At 50.7% G+C, this 12,186-nt stretch overlaps 1 long non-coding RNA gene across 2 annotated transcripts; it reads right to left on the bottom strand.

Annotated features, from left to right (window-relative positions):
* Window positions 1-4,554: 4,554 nt before the first annotated feature.
* LOC308550665 lies at window positions 4,555-11,939 on the bottom strand. 2 transcript variants are annotated; one of them, XR_013997946.1, is made up of 5 exons: window positions 11,637-11,939; window positions 11,419-11,531; window positions 7,399-7,686; window positions 6,998-7,153; window positions 4,555-4,940 (listed from the first exon to the last, which is right to left on the bottom strand). It is a non-coding gene; the product is annotated as an uncharacterized lncRNA (long non-coding RNA). The 2 variants fall into 2 exon arrangements; XR_013997947.1 differs by having other exon boundaries at window positions 7,399-7,627; window positions 11,637-11,780.
* Window positions 11,940-12,186: the final 247 nt, after the last annotated feature.

Below are 12,186 nucleotides of genomic sequence, written 5' to 3'. Positions count from 1 at the left end.
CTTCTGTGTCAGCCACGGAGACAGAAGCCCGGAGATCGGGGGGGGGGGGGGGGGGTTGTTGGTGAGAAGGGGAGAGAGTCCTGCTGGTATTTCAGTCCTGGATCCAGCTGGCCCTGAAGCTAGCTCATTCCTACCTTTGCAATGAACCAATAAATGCTTTTGTTTTGTTTTGTTTTTTGTTTGTTGATGTGAGTCTGAGTTGACTGACTAACTGGTATTTGCAGTAGAAAGTCCTCGGTAGGATAGACACGACCTTGCCCTACCCTGTACCATTGACCCTTCTGTTTTAACACTGTCCCACTTCTCACTCACTGTCCTCACAACAGCTCTTTTAAGGCAACTTTAAAATACCTTAGGCAAAAAATAAATAAATAAAAAATAAAATAAAATACCTTAGGCAAGTCCTTGCACAAATGCTCAACTGGTTTTGATGGACTTGAATAGAATTTTAGTTATTTTCTCTTATGCACTCATGTTATCACCACCCCCACCCCCATCCCCCAAGACTCTATGTTTTCGGAAGACAAAGATGCTGCTTTGTACTTTTTAAAAAATTCTTGGAAAGTGCTCTGCACATTGCAGGAACCCACAAAATGCTGGAGCCTGTGGTGATCGTAATGACCACATCACGAGAGGAGCCCACTGACCTCACGCGGAGGAACATTTTTAGACACGTTGGCAATGCTGGCACCACCTAGAGACTATGAATCATGCGACAGCGACAAGGTCACAGGACCAGAGACCCTTCAGCCAGGAGCCCTGAGGTCCAGCCTGGGAGCTGAGAGTACACGTGACTCCCCACAGCACCTCCCCCTCCCCCAGGAATTTCAATCAGCCCGGGCTGCAGAGGAGGCTTCTGGAACTTCCCGGGTGAATGAGGTGCTGGGCAGTGAGAACCTAACTAGTGACAGCCCTGGCTGCAGCCACAGTCTGTTTTTGACACCAGGGCCCGGGTGGCCTACCTAGCCTGGCCTCTGGGTCCCTCTCCCGAGGCCCCGGGAAGCTCCTGAAAATATCCTGAGCGAGCTGGGTGCAGAAGCACACTACCAGGGACGCTGCGAGCAGACAAGTGACACGCTTTATCTGCTTAGGTAACTGCAATTTTTTCAAAAACGTTTCCTCAAGCAGAGGATATTAAAAGCACATTTACTGCCCCGGCCGGTTTGGCTCTGGTTAGAGCGTCGGCCTTCAGACTGAAGGGTCCCGGGTTCAATTGCGGCCAAGGGCACATACCTCAAGTTCAAGGCACCTGTGGGAGGCAACCAACCGAAGTGTCTCTCTCACATCCATGTTTCTCTCTCTCTTTCCTTTTTACTCTCTCTGAAAAGCAATGGGGGGAAATATCCTCAGGCCAGGACTTAAAAAAATAAAAAATAAAAAGTAAAAATATATTATCAATAAAGGTATATTTTAAAAAAAATAATAAAAAATTAAAAATAGCTTTTAAAAAATAATAAATAAAAGCACATCGAGTGTCCTGAGTATACGGCGAGGTGGCGCTGGGTGTGTGAGGGTGTGATATGGCCAGGGAAGGGTTTGGACTTGCAAAGGGCTCCTCTGTCCGGCCTATCCCACAACCAGAGCTGGGGTGATCGAGGGCTGGGGAGAAGGCGGTGGGTCCAGTTAGTCGCCAGAGGGCGCCGGGGAGTGGGACACCTCAAACTGGGGTGTCCCATTTCCCTGGTTACATCTTCACAAAGGGCAAAGGTGGGGCCGCTTTTGCAGACAGACAGCAAGGCAGTGGCCAGCAGTGACCGAGTGGGGCACAGCTGTACCCACCCAGTGTTATGCTTGGGGCATTTTTAGGGCTTCCCGTGCCAGGAAAGGCAGCCATGGAAGGACGTCTCTTAGCCTCATTAAAATTCTATTTTGGGCCTCTAACCAGTCTGGGGGCCCCTAAGACAAATCTGCGTTCCTTCTGCTCTTTCTGGCTCCGAGGGCAGGGCCCCAGGCCCCACGGGGATTAGGCGACCGTGGAGGGAAAGAGGGAGAAGGCAGCCACTTGGACCTACAATGGGCTGCTTGTCTTCTCTGCAAGTAGCACCAGGAGACCCGTTTGGGGACAGGAGCAACCTCATTTTTTCCGGGGGGGGGGGGGAATGAATCACTTATTGGGAAGATGGCAAAAGAACTTATTTGCCAAAGCCACGGAGACATTTTCCCCGGGAACTGGAAATAGGTTCTTGTTTTTTGCTGTGGCCCTGATGTTGTCACTGGCGGGGAGACTCACGGCAGAAGCCAAGAAAAGGACACCTGCCCCTTAAAGGGCCTTTTGGACAACAGACCATGGCCCAGGACGGTCAAGAGACAGGTTATATTCCAGGATGGTCAACACACCAACAGTGGCCCCCCCCCCGCACCTTCATTTTATTTATTTTATTTTTAAATATAGCTTTATTGATTTCAGAGAGAGGAAGGGGGGGAGAGAGAGAGAAACATCAATGATGAGACAGAGTCATTGATCGGTGACCTCCTGCATGCCCCCTGCAACTGTGACCTCCTGGATCATATATAGGTCAACACTCAACCGCTGAGCCACACCGGCCTGGCTCCCCCTACCTTTAAATCCCCAACCTCACCCCTTCTTCTAAATCAGCAAAACAAAGGCTTGAGGTTAAATGACCAGCTACAGAGCCTCTGCGGGGTCAAGGAGCATTATTAAATGCTCCACACATAACTCATTCTGTTTTCTCAACGGATGTTTCATTGAGAAAATAAAGGGCCTAGTTAAGTTTCTGCTGTTGGGTTATAAGAGTTCTTTCTATTCTGGGTATGAGACCCATATTAGACGTGCCATGTGTGCAAGAACTTTCTTGCATTCCGTGGGTTGCCTCTTTTCGCTTTTCTGATAGTGTCTTGTTCTAAGGATCAAGGTCAAATGGACGCTTGTTTATTACATGCCATCGGTTTCTCAAAATGAGCTTGTCTCAGATCAGTGCCTGCTTTGGGGTGGAGAGGACTGGCTGGGAAAGGCCATGAGGGAATTCGGGGTGGGGGGTGATGGAAATGTGCCTCTTGATAGTGGTGAAAATCAGTGTCAAACTGACTGAGTGGTAGTCTTAGGACCTGAGTGTGTTTTCCATGTGTACATTATACCTCTATTTTTTTAAAAAATTAATTAATAGCTTGCTCATGTATGGGTACTTCCTTACCTTAATATTCTGTTTTTCCTAGAGTTTTTAAATTGGTTCCCCCCCCCCCCCAGCTTTTAAAAAAAAACCCTCATCCAAGGATATTTTTTCCACTGCTTTTCAGAGAGACTGGAAGTGAGAGAGGGAGAGAGAGAGAGAAACGTTGATGTGAGAGAGACACATCAACTGGTCGCCTCCCGCATGAGCCCCGACCGGGGCCGGGGATGGAGCCTGCAACCGAGGTGCGTGCCCTTGGCCGGAATCGAACCCTGGAAGAGTCCTGCTTTTTTTCCAATGTTTAGATTGTCTTCTGTCATCCCCCACCCTCTCTGTCTCCATTTCTGGAACTTCCAGATGCCCTGCTCCTCACGTCCCTTATTTTTTTTTCTCTTCTTTGGAACTTCTCTATCTGCTAGGCCTTTAAGTGCTGGAATCTCCCCGTCTCCCCAGCAGCCAGCCAGAGAATCGCTTGTCACGCACAGGTTCCTCTCCGGATGACCACGTCCACGCCCACGGCCTTACCTCTCTCTCGCCTGTATGTTGTCCAAACCGCAATGCCTCTCCCTACAGCCCAAATTTCCTGCTTCCTGCTCAGCCCACCCACCCAGGTGTTTCACAGGTACCTCCAGCTCAGCATCTGGACCCTGGCTCGAAAAGCCCAGAACTTGCACAATAGAGGCCCTCTGTGCAGTTCATGACCCATGCAGCCAGGGTGTCCAAAGGAGGCCAAGTGTCCTTGGAGCCACTGGGATTTCCCCTTGGCACAGCCTCAGGGCATTTGCCCTCCCTGAGGTTACAGGTTCAGCCTGTCTGGGACTTTGATAGTTGGGATTTTGGGGTGGTTTTTTCCCCCTAATAAACAAAACAAGGGGTCAGTGAGCTGGGATGAGCTGGCCACACGGCTCAGTAGCTAAGGAAGTGCTGTGGTTTTGGCTGCTGTAAACATCTAGATGTAGGAGGTGGGATGGGCAGAGGCAGGCTGAGAGGGGAACCATAGTCTTTTTTGGCAGATACAGGCCCCTGATTTCTCTCTTGCTCCCCTCGTGTGGGCAAAAGAACCAGATTATTAGAAAAGCAGAATTTCAGATTAAGAATAGAGTTATAGAAACACAAAAGGCAAGATTTGAAAGGGCCTCTGGAAATCATCTGGGTGATGATGGTTTAAAAAAAAAAAAATAATTTATTGATTTCAGAGAGAGGGAGGGAGAGGGAGAGAGAAACATTTATGATGAGTCATTGATGGGCTGCCTCCTGCTCGCCCCCTACTGGGGATCGAGGAGCCTGCAACCTGGGCCTGTGCCCTGACCGGGAATCGAACCACAACCTCCTGGATCATACACAGGTCGATGCTTAACCGCTGAGCCACGCCGCCTGGGCCCCCATTGCTCTTAATGTGTAAAGGGGAACAAACTATGCCATCCCCAAATGTGCCACTTTGGTTTATTATTCTGAGTTAAATTTATTGAGAAATAACCTTTACAAGAAGCACACTCTGAGCTAAGGGTGAGGTAAAGCAGCTTGGAGCTTGAGAGAGAAGGAATCTCTCCTTTTCCCCCTGAAAGCAGGAAATAAATCTCTCACGCGAAGGTACCAGGAGGGTAGAAGGCATCCTGAACACCAGACAGAGAAGGCTATAAACAAACCTAAACCCTTTGTTTGGTCAATTCTTCACAAATTTATTGTTTGTGAGGGATCACTCATCTCTCGATGTATGCCGAATTAAATGCTTCCTTCCTGCTAATCAGTCTTGTGTCAGTGTCATCATTAGACCAGCTGAACAATCGAGGCCGGAGGAAGGGAAGAGTTTTCCTATGAAAACACCGAGGGAACAGAGAGGGTCAGCAGGTTGTCCGAGGTCACACAGCTAGAAAGCAGTGAGAGCTGGGGATTCGAACCCAGGAAATCTGGCTCCAGAACCCACACACTCAGCCTTGCTTATCGCAACGATTGTTACTACTGACTGAGCACACACCCTGGGGGAACATTCAGGTCCTGCCCCAGAACTACCTTATTTCTTCACTGTTGCTGATTGTTGATTGTGAAACATGCACCCAAAGGGTTGATTTCATTAGTCGCTGTACTTAAGTGTATTTGAAAATCGCGTTAAAAAGATAACCACCCACTGTGCTGTCTCAACTCAGCAGGCTGCCCGTTTCCTTGGATGGGCGGGGGGCGGGAAGGTCAGACCTGGGTCAGCAGAATTTCCCAAACTTTTCCAACCACAGAACCCCTTTTGTTGCCTTGAAAGCATTTTTATGAGACGGGGATTCCAAGACCTTTCTTCGGGAAAGGTCTCACTGAAGCTTGCTCAGCCCGTTAGAGAGCTGGCTTTGGGTGGCTTGTCCTGGGGGCTGGGAATCAGCAGGAAGTCGGGATAAGGGGTCAGTGGTGTCCCAGGTAGAAGGTGGTCAGAGCCACATGCTCACGAGGTCCCAGGCATGGAGGAAACCTCTCTGAGCAGTGACCTGGGTCATACAGACAGATATGCCTTCCCTCAGGCAAGGGAAAGGGCCCTGCAGCATCTGAGGTCACCACAGAAGACAGGAGGTGAATGATCCAAGTCAGGCTGGGACTTGAAATTCCCTAAATTTATGATTATAACTTATCTTTCTTTTCTTTTTCTAAAAATATGTCTTTATTGATTTTAGAGAGAGGAAGGGAGAGGGAGAGAGAGAAACATCAATGATGAGTCATTGATCGGCTGCCTCTTGCTCGCCCCCTGCTGGGGATCGAGAAGCCTGCACCCTGGGCCTGTGCTCTGACCAGGAATCGAACCGTGACCTCCTGGATCATACACAAGTCAATCCTCAACCACTGAGCCACGCTGGCCAGGCAAAATTCAAAATTTTAAAGCTCCAAAAGGTACACTCTGAAGTTTCTCTCCTCCCCTGTTCCTCAGCCGTCCAATTTCCCTTCTTGGAAGGCCACCCAAACTCCCATTTTTTATAATTCCAGAAGCACTTTTATGTACACAGGAGCAAGCGTGTATAAATATTATGCCTCCCCTCCCATGCCCACCTCCTAAATGGTGGCACACTGCGCGTGCTTTCTACACCTTGCCTGTTTTACTTAACAGCATGCCCTATCGTCATTAATTTAAATAAGACTCCCAGGGGTTATGGAGCCTGGATGGTGAATGCAGGTCTCTCTGAATGCAAAGCCCATGAGGCTCGGACTCCAGGAGGGGCCATCAGCTGGCCCGGGCCTCCTGGATGTGCCAATTCAGACAGGGCCCCTCCTCAGTGGGTCCCGGGCAACTCTGATCACCACACCTCCCAGTGCCAAAAGAGCTGGGAAAGGACCAACCAATGGCTGGGCCTGGCAGAGGGTTCGAGGATCCGGAGAGAAATAGGTTTTGTTTTCCATCCCCCCCCAAAGACAAGCAGAAGTTGGCCTGCCGGGCCACACTGCCTTTCTCTTTACCCTCTGTAAGAGCAAAAAAAGTTTTCTCTTCCTGCCAAGGCCTGATGGCAGCCAGGCGGGCCCTGTGGTGGCCCCTCCAAGGGCCTGGCTCCCACGCCTAACTTCCCCCGGGCCTTTTGACAGCCTTGCTGGGGATGGACAGCTGCTGTGGGCCCCTGCCAAGGCCCTGGGACCCGGCCTCCCTGAGAATTCACTTCTGCTCCCATGTCTGGGTCTAATTGTGACGTTGGGAAGGAACTCTCGGTGCCCATGTTCCATACCAACCAGCTTTCTGGGGTTGGCGTGGGGGTAGGGGCAGGGACAGCTGGCCAGCGTGGGCTAATGAAACATGTCCCTGGGAGTGTGGGGAGGAAGAGACTTCCTTCTACCTTCCGAGGTTCTTTCTGCTGGCCCAGTAATTAAAATGACATGAGACAGATTAACAAATTTAACTACATACATACGTGTAGGAAGCCCACCTACGTGAGGTTCAGACACGAGGGAAAATTGTGGGTTCGATCCCCGGCCAAGGCCCATACAAGAATCCGCCAATGAACGCACAAGCGAGTGGAACAACAAATCCACGTTTCTCTCTCTCTTTCTGAAATCCATCAATAAAACTGAAAAAAATAAAAAGAAAAGCCGATGCTCAGCAACTAGAAGTTTGCCCTGCTCTAGAGACAGGTCAAAAAACGAAACAAAACACAAACAAACAGACAAAAGGACCTGGTGATGAGTCTTATTGGGGGGCAAGACCCAAATTTAAATTCTTTAAGGGAGAGGTAAATGTTAGAACGCCCCCCCCACCCCACGGTTAAATGTGTATTTTTGCTTTTCCCTGCAGAGGGCTCCACCTGCGGCCTACCTGTCACCTGCTCTCCCGCCAGGGTCTCTCTTCTGAGAACCTGTTCAGTCGATGGAGGCGGCAGCTTCTGGTTCTGGTGCCTTCTTCCAGTCCAAGCTCCCTGGCTGCGGGGAGTGTGGGGAGGGAGCCAGGGAGCTGCCCGCATTTCTCCCCAGGAGGGCCAGGTCCCCATCCAGGTGTCAACTCTGTTCGTGCTCAGGGCCTGGGCCCTTCCAGGCAGGCGAGGCACCTGCGCAGAACAGCAAGTGGGCGGTGTCTCTGTGCCCCCCCCCCATTGTGACAAGGGCCCTGTCAACAAAAATTCCCAAAAAAGAGTATTAAAAAACTGAGAGAGCTTAGTCCGACCAAAGGCTTGCAAAACCCCTCATTTTTATCGTTAGCATGTTAATTGTTAACTATCCTATACCCAGCAATGTAAAAGAAATAGGTGTCTATTTGTGTGTGTTTTTTTTTTACCCAGTCCCAGAGGTTCCCCTCATGGCCCCCCATTGCTTTTTCTGGCCTCCCTAATCTACCTCCAATGGGTATTATGAACCCCCTTTAATGTCTTCTCTTTTGATTATAATGTTTAAAATAAGGCGCAAAGCTGCCATTCTCTGGAGCATTTTCTCAATCCTCTGAGATCTTGCTTCCCCGGCAACTGTCGTCAGTTTGCTTCAAATAAACTCATTCAAGTTCCTATAGGTTTGGCCGTTTTTTAACGTGGGCAGTTTCCTTCCTGCCCTTTGACCTTCAAGTATTCGAGGCAGCTGGGCAGAGGGGAGGGAGGGCACGTCCGCAGAGCCCACAGTTCCAAACACTGAGGTTCTGCCTTCTCCTGGCGCCTGCCCCCGACAGGGCGCCCCCATTCGCAGGGCCTGGGTGGCCACCTTAGAGCTGGGGATTTTCACATCTATCTGATCTATCTGGCTCCCGGGGATGTCTCGCCCATCTCAACTTGACATTCCCAAACTCAAAGATCACCGGAAGAGTGCCCTCCCCCCACCCCCAGCCCCAAACAGTGGCCCAGGAGGAGGGGGGCCACCCTGGGCTAAGAATGCAATTGCGCCTTTACAAGTGGTAATTTCAAAGCTTCAGCCTGGCTCTTTGTGCGCGTGGCCCAGAGCCGCCTTTAAGGGTCTGGAGGCCTTGGGACCCTTTGTTTGCTCCTGGTAGGCCCTTGGGGCTGGGGGTGGGGCGGGAGGAAGTCCTAACTCAGTATCCGAGAGGCAACCTTGCTGGATGTCGTAGAGCCCTGTCCTTAAGGGTAAAATCCTAAAAATACAGATATCTTTGACCTGTGGATGCGCAAGGGGAAGGAGTGTATTGTGGCTGAAGGCCTGTGTCCCAGGGAGTTTGTCTGCTGAGGTTAGTACATGCTTGCAGAGTAAGCACAGGAGGGGGGCGAGGCTAGGAACTGAGGCACCCCCAAGGGCCCCGTGAGAAGGGTTTAATGTCTTAGGATCATAAGGTTGGGAATGCTAGGTGAGGTGATCAGGGGCTCCAGGCCCTGCTGAGAATCAGATGTAGCACAAACCATCCTTGGGGAGGGGAAAAATACGGTTTCCTCTACCCTCTTAGGTGCTGTACCCAGGGGGGCTGTGAATTAAACTTAACAAAAGACAGATTAACAAGAGAAAAGACTTCATTTATACACAGGGTTGCTCAATGGGAAATAACTCCAAGCAGGGGTCAGAAGTAGGGGCTTATATACCTAACTTAGTAAGGGAAAGAAAAGGGGAGTAAAAAGCTTCTATGGGAAAAACAAATATATTTCTTTTTAAAAATATATATTTTTATTGATTTCAGAAAGAGGAAAGGAGAGGGAGAGAGAGAGAAACATCAATGATGAGAGTCATTGACCAGATGCCTCCTGCTCGCCCCCTGCTGGGGATTGAGGAGCCTGCAACCTGGGCATGTGCCCTGACCGGGAATCGAACCTCGACCTCCAGGATCATAGGTTGATGCTCAACCACTGAGCCACGCCAGCTGGGCAGTCCAGGCAATTTTGAGAGTCCATTTATTAAAGCTGGGGACAGTGAAACAAGGAAGAACTTAAGATCCTGCCCTGGGATGTCTGGAATATGTAAACCATTTGCTCCTGGGTGTCCTTGGTGGGGGAAGATAAGACCTTTTGATTTAGTATCTGGCTGTACATTGCTCAACAGTTGGTTCAGCCGCCTGTCTCAGTTTCCCCATCCCACTCTTTAAGGAATTTCCCTGGCTTCTTACTATCCCATTTCACTTCCACCTGGGGGATGGGAAGAGGGGAGGAACTGGAGAAGGTGTGGGTGGTGGTAGCGATGGTGGTGGTAGTGGTGGTGGCAGTGATGGTGGAGTTAGCCAGTGACAAGTTCTCCTGCCCTGGATTTTCCTGACACCTCCCCACCCTGCCCAGCCTAGGGCTCTTGCTCCAGGCCTCCCTGTGTTCTGTTTCCAAGAAAGGACTTGATGTTCTTCTGGCTGTGGCCTTGCTCTGGACCCGGGCATGAGATGAGTTGTCCAGATGTCCAGCTGGCCCAGAGAGAAAAGCTCTGAGCAGAGCCCTATAAAAATAGATCTTTCTAAGGCATTTCTCTGACTTCCTTTCTACCCGGAAGACCAAGTACCCAGCCCAGGTCCTGGTATGTTTCTTTCCCACAGCTCCTGGAAGGGTTCTGGGCTAGGGAAGCCACACCCTTTGATGCCATTAACTTCTCGAGAAGGAAGAAAGGAGACAGACTCTGAACGAAGAAAATAAAGGTGCCTGCCCGGCCGGCGTGGTTCAGTGGTTGAGCATCCACCTAGGATCCAGGAGATCGGGGTTTGAATCCCAGTCAGGGCACATGCAGGCTCCTTGATCCCCAGTAGGAGGCGTGAGAGAGGCAGCCAATCCATGACTCTCATCATGGATGTTTCTCTCTCTCTCTCCCTTTCCCTTCCTTTCTCTAAAACCAATAAAAATATATTTTAAAAAAGAAAAAATGAAAACAAAGGTGTCTGACTAGCAGCTGGGCAGGGGTCATCAGGCAGGTAAGATGTGAAGCTGGGGCTTGGATCCAGGTCCCGGCTTCAATCTCCCTGTGCAGCACCCAGTAGGGGGATGTCTCCGCTGCCAGCAAGAGACCGTTGGCTGGTTCCGAGTGTCGGGCTTTGGGCGCCTGAGAAGGAGAAATTAGGGTAGGGAGCCGCCAGAGACATCAGGGAGGACAGTGGTTAATTGAAGCCCCAACCGAAGTGAGAAAAATCACATAAAAGAACCTCAGAATCCGACCCACCTTTTTGGTTTTGGCGAGAAAACACTTCTGTGTTTTTTAAACTGAGAGCATATTTATCTCCAGTGCTGGCCCCTGGCCCTTGGCCTTTGGCTTGTAAACAGAAGCGGGTTGTTTGGTCCCTGGGCAGGGCTGTTTGCTCACAGATCATAAGTGCTCAGAGCAGTTGCTTTGGGAAGGAGGGTGTGTGTTTGAAGGGTGTACGTTTGAAGTGTGTGAGTGTGAGGCCGCCCGGCTGCTCTGCTCAGGCTCATGTGATGCTTGCGCTCACAGATGCTGGAAAGCAGAGGAGGGCTGGTCCCCGAGGGCCTCTTCTCTCTCTTTTTCTCGTTCTTATTTTTAAATATTGTATTGATTTTAGAGAGAGGAAGGGAGTAGATAGAAACATAGGAACATCAATGATGAGGGGGAGTCATCGGTCAGCTGCCTCCTGCACACCCCCAACTGGGGATCGAGCCTGCAACCCGGGCATGTGCCCTGACTGGGAATCGAACCGGGGCCCTCCTGGTTCATGGGTTGACGCTCAAACTCTGAGCCACACTGGCGGGGCTCTTCTCTCCTCTTGACATTGATGGAGTTGGATAGTGTTGACCAATAATTGCAAAGCAGCATCTTAGAGATAGCTTTGACCTCAGAGATCCCGTCCTGGGTGGTCCTCTCATACAAGGCCCTCCTGACACATGTCCTTTGCTTAAATCCCTCCAGTCACAGGGAGTGCATCCCCCCCAATAACACCCCAACACCCCACTGGTTGCATGCATAGCTGCAGTCATAGGAACACACTCACTTTGCAGTCACCTCCACCCGATGGGGGCCGTCATTTCATTCGCCCCACCGATATTTTAGGGGTGTTTCCCTCGTGCTGGGCACGGAGCCCTGTCCTGGAGATCAGGCGCTCACCTGGTGGGAAGGAGGTAGAGGCAATTTGTTTCAAGAAGTTACCACCATCCGCTCAGTTGCTCAGGCCAGAAACCGGGGTGCCGTCCTTGCTCGCCCCCTACCTACCTGCGAACCTGGTTGATTCAACGTCTGAGCTATGCTCGGAATGCATCCTTTGCTTTCCCGCTGCACATGGAAGGATGCTCCTGGCATGGGCTCTGCTCTGTGTGCACGTGAGTTCCTGCAGGATGCTTTCCCACGAGTGGAACTGCTAGGTCTCCTGGGCTCAGCACTTGCCACTTGGGCGGGTATTAACCAAGTCGCTCCCTGGGGAGCCTGGGCCCAGCGACACTCCCTCCGACAGTGCGTGCTGGGGCCTGTTTCCCAGAGCAGCGTGCTCATGACTTGCCACTTGCCCATCTGATATGTGAACCTGGTATTCAGTGTCCTTGTAATTTTCATTATGATGATGCATAACGTTTAGCTATTGGAGTCTAAAAAAAAAATAAACTTAAAAAAACACAAACAACTAAAAACCAAACAACTCCATCTGAGCTTTTTTTTCCCCCCCTGGCCAGTCTTACTTAGAACTGGCGCTAGGTCGCCAGCCCCATTTGGGATGGACGCCAGGCCTGGCGGGGGGCGGGAGGTGGGAGGCGCGGAGGTCTGGGTCCCC

Source organism: Miniopterus schreibersii (genome assembly GCF_964146895.1).
Source record: "Miniopterus schreibersii genome assembly, chromosome: 22".
Lineage (NCBI taxonomy): Eukaryota > Metazoa > Chordata > Mammalia > Chiroptera > Miniopteridae > Miniopterus > Miniopterus schreibersii.
This window is presented reverse-complemented; position numbering and strand designations above follow the sequence as displayed.